This window comes from Stenella coeruleoalba, assembly GCF_951394435.1.
Source record: "Stenella coeruleoalba genome assembly, chromosome: 4".
Classification (NCBI taxonomy): domain Eukaryota; kingdom Metazoa; phylum Chordata; class Mammalia; order Artiodactyla; family Delphinidae; genus Stenella; species Stenella coeruleoalba.
Genome location: NC_137149.1, coordinates 29,863,454 through 29,869,453, shown reverse-complemented (window position 1 = coordinate 29,869,453; position 6,000 = coordinate 29,863,454). Strand labels below are relative to the sequence as shown.

The 6,000-nt window shown below is 40.1% G+C and overlaps 1 protein-coding gene across 1 annotated transcript in view; it reads left to right on the top strand.

Moving 5' to 3' along the window:
• The first annotated feature begins 5,687 nt into the window (after positions 1 to 5,687).
• EGF (epidermal growth factor) overlaps positions 5,688 to 6,000 on the top strand; it is a 100,552-nt gene continuing 100,239 nt past the window's right edge. The window contains exon 1 of the mRNA XM_079920793.1: positions 5,688 to 5,947. The gene's annotated coding sequence lies outside the window, so the exon portion shown is untranslated. The remainder of the gene's footprint in view (positions 5,948 to 6,000) is intronic.

The following is a 6,000-nucleotide window of genomic DNA, read 5'->3' as shown; positions in this document are numbered from 1 at the left end:
TTTGAAAAAGGATTTTATTTTAAACATTTTATTTGATTTAAATTCTTTTTCTTCTTAATAATGGTTTCTCAAGGGGGGAGAATCTACTTTTCCATCTTGATATTTTTGTGCAAGGAGGTATTTTGGTGAGCTCTTTTGTTGTTGTTGTTTTCTTTGTATTTTTTTCTCTCCCCCCTTCTTCAAGCCTTTTCTTCAAAGGAAGAGGAGCTGCTAACATGACTGGTGAAAGTCAGGCATCAGTTGGTCCTGGACCCAGACAGCAGCCTTATAAACCTGAGCGCCTCCAACCCCCAGCCCAGCACACCTCGTGGATTGGTCGGGACCAGATGTCTTACATGGTGTCTGGTCTCATGGGATGCTCAGACCCAGGCTGGGACAGAAGACAGGTCTCCTTGTCTGCTCTGTGGGTGCCTGGCTGGCTGCTGAGGCAGCTTGTGGTCTTCTGCAAGCTCAGTTTCTTTGTGGATCCAGTTATTTGTCTGGGTGGCTCCCAAGGCTAGAAGGGAGGAAGCATAAAGCCTCTTTTTGGCTTGAGTGCAACTGGTGTTTGCTAATCTACCTTCACCAGGACATCATGTATGCTGAGATTTACTGAGCCTCCAGTAATAAGGCTGTCACTGTGATCTCCATGTAGGTGTCAGGGGTTTGTGTTTATGAGCTACTGGAGCAAAATCTGGACGGGGAGTAGAAGATGGAGCAGAGGAGGGGTAAATATTGGTACTCCCAGCCTCTCATACATTCTTCTAGAAGCATTTCATGCAGTGATATCCAGCAAACACTTATGGGGTGCCCACTATGTGTAAAACTCTTTAGAGTTGACAAAGTCCTCAAAGAGCTCACAGTCTAAAGTGTGCATAAGTGCCTTTGGGGGTAAGCGTATGTATGTGTCTGTTGTTCACACCCACGCCCAACTAATTACAGTGCAATGTGGTAAATGCTGGAAGAGATATTAGCAAAGAGCAATGAGAACAGAGAAGAGGAATTTGATTCCATTCCTTAGCTGATGTCAGACTTCCACTTTCAGTATGAGATTTAAGAACTGTGCTTGGCCGCGTCTTATAGAAGAAGTACCCAACAACGTCTCAAGAGATTTGGGTCTCAGCCTGTTCTACCACTATCTAGCTGGGACACCTTTTTTTTTCTATTGGCCTCATTTTCCTTATTTTGGTAACAGAGGATGTTGGAGTTGGCTCTCCATGATCCTTATGAAATGCTGTGATTTCTTCCTTTCAGTGGATGAACAATGGTAGTAACTGGTAGTCCCTTACACTGCCAATCACAGCACATACTATCTTTGAGCCAAAAGACACCTTAGAAGTTGTCTGGTACAACCCTCTTAATTTACAGAGAAGGAAGCTAGTACCCAGAAGGATAAGCATTTTATCCAAGGTCAGAGCCACTATTGGTACCCAGGTTTCCTCACTTTCATGCAGGTGAATTACCCGAAGCCAGATATTAAACTAGGAGAACAGAATTTGGTTAAGACTTGCTGGACTAAATGTCCGATGGAATTTGACTCAACATAATCAGCATAAAACAAATGCATGCAACCCAAGGGGATTTCAGGTGAGATACATTCCCTTAAGCAATCAACTGGATGTTCTTGACTCAAGGTAGTAAGTGTGATTGGGGAAATAGCTGTGAATACCATTCTTTCTGTGCCCCAGAAATATCACCCTTCTCTGGAATGCGATTAACTGGGTGTTCAGTAACATTAAAAAAGCATGAAATAGATTGCTAGGTGCTGAATGTTTTCCTTTATTCATTTTAGAATAAATAGCATGTTTACAGGAAACTAAGTAAAAGGCCTATTATTGACTTTTGGTGAGCTCCGTGCTCTCAGACTCTTGATTTGTTTATTGTTTTTATCAGTAACTTCCAGGTGAATGTTAGGTACAAAGTCAATAAGTGTGAATTGCTCCAAGCTGTGCAGCATGCTGGAAAAATAGGAACAGAGCCATCAAATGAAGTTCCGCTTTTAACTGGATTAATTCTACCAAAGATCAACTTGTTCAAATAATAAGTGAATCCAGGCACTAAAGTCACCCCTATGCCCTCCGACTTTGCTCTCTGTCAGCCTCCTCCTTGTCACCCTCCAAGAACAGCATGGACAGCTGTGATAGAAAACAGGGTGTGTCTCTGGCTATGGGACTCAGATGCCACACGCTAGATTCTCTCTCTCATCGTGGCATTTAAGGTGGAGATCCACACGCTGGCTTTTCTCCCTGGGCAGCTGGGAGGTTGCGCGGGGTCACAGGGCTTCTCACATGGGTGCATTGCTCCCCCTTCCCATTGGCCTCATTTCCTTCTAGGGTAGAAGTGATACATCTCCGCTCCCCTTAAGTGTTCCTCAGAATTTTCCAAGTGATCGGGCAGGTTTTTACCTTAGATTGATGCTATATTTTGGGAATGACTTCCATGAGGGAAAGCCAAAACTACCAGGCCCATGGAAGATTTTGCTATTATTGGGTTTTTGGAACCTATTTGCCTATGCGTAGATTTTTGAGGCGCTCAAAAAAAGACACACAGAGCAAGATGTTTTCCTATTCTTTTTACTTTTTAACCTGCTAGTCATCTATTTCTTCACTTGACAAAGATATACCGAGCGCCTGCTCTGTGCCGGGCACTATCTCTGTATTGACAAGATGTATGGCTGGTCATATGACTTAGGAATCTGGTAGGAGACTTGGAGTAGCTCCCTCTGAGATAACTTTAAATAAAAATAAGTCAGTCACCAAGCAGTAATAATTTTAGAATCATAAAAGGAAATGGGAAATTTATAACATCCAGATACTATTCCTAGTTCAAGCTTTCTTAGTTATGTGATCCTGACTTAATTAATGTCACTGATGTTTTCTTCAGAGTAAAGGAGTCCGTTGGCTTAGGAAGTAGAACCTGATTCCTGTATTACTGCAAGAACAACTCAAACTACACCAATCCCTTCAGATAAATGCCAAGCCCATTATAAATATATTGCAAATCCAGAAGACCCTATACACTTTCATACATGAATTATCATTGATCCATTAAGAATGATTCCTAACTTTTGATTTGATTCTATGCTTTTGGTACTCCTCTCAGTAAATGTGGGAAATAAAAAACTATGCTCTTCCCCACAAATGAAAAAAATCTTCAATTTACAGCCCAAAGCCCTGCCTTTGTCCTTTAATCCCTAGGCCCAAATAATCCATATTTGACTACCCTCCTGTGGGCTATGCTTCTTATTCTAAGTATTTATGTTTTTCTCAAAGAAGGGTGAATCATGAGACCAACTGTTCTCATTGAAGACTCAGATGTGGGTAAAGATTACTGTATATGTAATACTTGCTACACATGAAACATTCCACATGGAAACTTGTTTTAAAAATTCATAACCACATTACATTATTACTTTAACATTTATTTGAAGAAAAGAGAATCATTTAACACTATTAAACAGACAAGCTTGATAGGAAGTAATGAAATGTCTCATCTTGAAGAAACACGGTGGAGGGCCAACTCCAAATACCCTTAGAAGGAATCTTGAAGGAAATGCTTTAGTAAATCTGTACATCTACATCAAAAAATAGACTGAAGGGGCTTCCCTGGCGGCGCAGTGGTTGAGAGTCCGCCTGCCGATGCAGGGGACGCGGGTTTGTGCCCCGGTCCGGGAGGATCCCACATGCCGCGAAGCGGCTGGGCCCGTGCGCCATGGCCGCTGAGCCTGCACGTCCGCGGCCTGTGCTACGCAACGGGAGAGGCCGCAACAGCGAGAGGCCCGCGTACCGCAAAAAAAAAAAAAAAAAAAAAAATAGACTGAAGGAAAACTAGGTTAGTAAGGTAGAAATATAAACATCATATAAAACAGTACTGATTAGGCTCACGTTTCTACCCACATATGCCTGTTTCAATAATTTTGTCAAGTAAACATCTAGTTTATTAAAAATTGTCAGAGAAAAACTGTAGCATTGAGGCTTTGTGTTTCTCTTCCAAAGCTGGAAATACATAATATGATAGATTGAAATTAATTTTCTAACAATGGGCAATATGGAGATTTGAAATTTTACACTAAGCATCCTTTGGAGAATTACTATATCTTAATTTAATCTCAATTTTTAAACAGAGCGTATGTTTTGGACTCCCAAACATTCTTGACATGAACTACCAAGACTAGATATATGATCCTTACCTAAGAAGTGTTGAATTCCAGATGGAATTTGGAGTAGTTTAAGTGTGGCCCCGCTGGAGGGAGGGAAACATTCTAAGGGAATTGCATTCTAAGTGTGGTTTTCCTTTTAATAAACAAGGCGGTCAGAAGGAGAGCACTGTCAGAGGCTGCAGACCTGAGGGCAGGATTTTTAGGTTATAAAAGAACTGAACATAATGCTCTTCATCTGAAGTCAGTGGATGTTTTACCTAAGTCGCCTTTAAAATTACAGCTTTAAACAACAATCTTAACTTTAAGATTATGGGGGGTTCTACCCGCATAATGTCACTGCCTATTCAAATAAACTATTTTCAATTTTTCTGTGTTTCTTACCTGTTATACAAAATAATAAATACTGTAATTGTACGATAGATCAGAGTTTGTCTTTTTTCTATTAATTTTGTGGTAAACACTTCCCTTTTAATGACTATATCACATTCTCGTAATAATTTCTTAACTATTTCTGTTGTAAATGAAAACTGTTTCTAATTTTTGCTATCATGACTAACAATACCTATTTGTATGATTATAACTTCTTTTTTTTTTAGTGGAGAGATTATTCCTTCAGGGAGAAATTGCCAGGAGTGAGATTACATGGTCAACGCCTATGAATATTTTTACAGCTCTGAAATGTGTTGCCAAGTGGCTTGCCAGCAAGGTTGCACCAAATGCAAGGCGGCTCCTAAAGGTCAGACTTATTTTAATACCAGATCAACATATGTGTAATATTAAACTGACCATTTACCAACTGGGGGGAAACTAAGCATATCATTTCTCAACATCACCAAGAGTATAATCTAGGAATCATGCCAAAGTCTGTCATACTGTGAATGGGCTAGGTTATTAAAAACTTCAGTTCTGTTCATTTTGGTCATAACTGTAGAGTAGATCCCCTGCTGGAAGTTACATTTTGGACAAGCTGTGGCCTAAGACCCAGGTGTGATGATCTCAATTCTTCTTTTTGCCTTAGCACACATGGGAGAACTGAGGCTGTAACGTTTACTTGTATATACACATGGTAATCGCCTTCATTTGAGGGAATGAAGAATGAAGATTATAGCTGGTTCTCAAACTCTGTGGAAACAACATAAATTTCCTTTGAATAAAAAAGACAGTCAGATTCTGATGTATAGTTTTAAAATACTGCACATAAGAGGTTTCATCTGCACAATGTCAGAGTTGCATAATTTTGTTATTCTTGGTTTAGCAGATACATTTCATGAAAGGGTTAAAATGAACACATGAATGCACCCAGGGAAACTGGAACCACAGGTGACCTATGAGAGAATGGATCCTTTCCTTGACATGGATTTAATTCAGGTGAGCTGTCACAGGATCCAAGATTCAGTGTTTTAATTGCCCCAGCTAATTTAATTGGCTAAATTCCTTCCTCTCTTCTTTCTCCAATGTACTTAAAGTCTTTGTGTAGAAATTGGAATAACACCACCTTATTGGTTATTCCACAAACAAGATACTCACTTGCATTCATTCTTGGGGTTGTTTTCTTATAATCACATTTCACTTCCCTGTCTGGAGCACTGCTTCAAACTTCCGTGCAAATCCGGACATCTATTTATTTAATTTAATGGCTGCCTCTTTTTCTTATTATCTCCAGGAACAACTTTATGGATCACTGAAAAAGGCTACTTCATTTTCCAAACAACACAAATTATGGCATTCACCAGCAGCCAGAGTGACCTTATTGGGTAGAATTTTAAACATGAGGAGACACCAAGGAAGCTGACAAAAAGAGAACAGAAGGTGGCTGTGGTAACCCATATTTTCCTGTTGATGCCCTGGTATCAGGAGCTGGC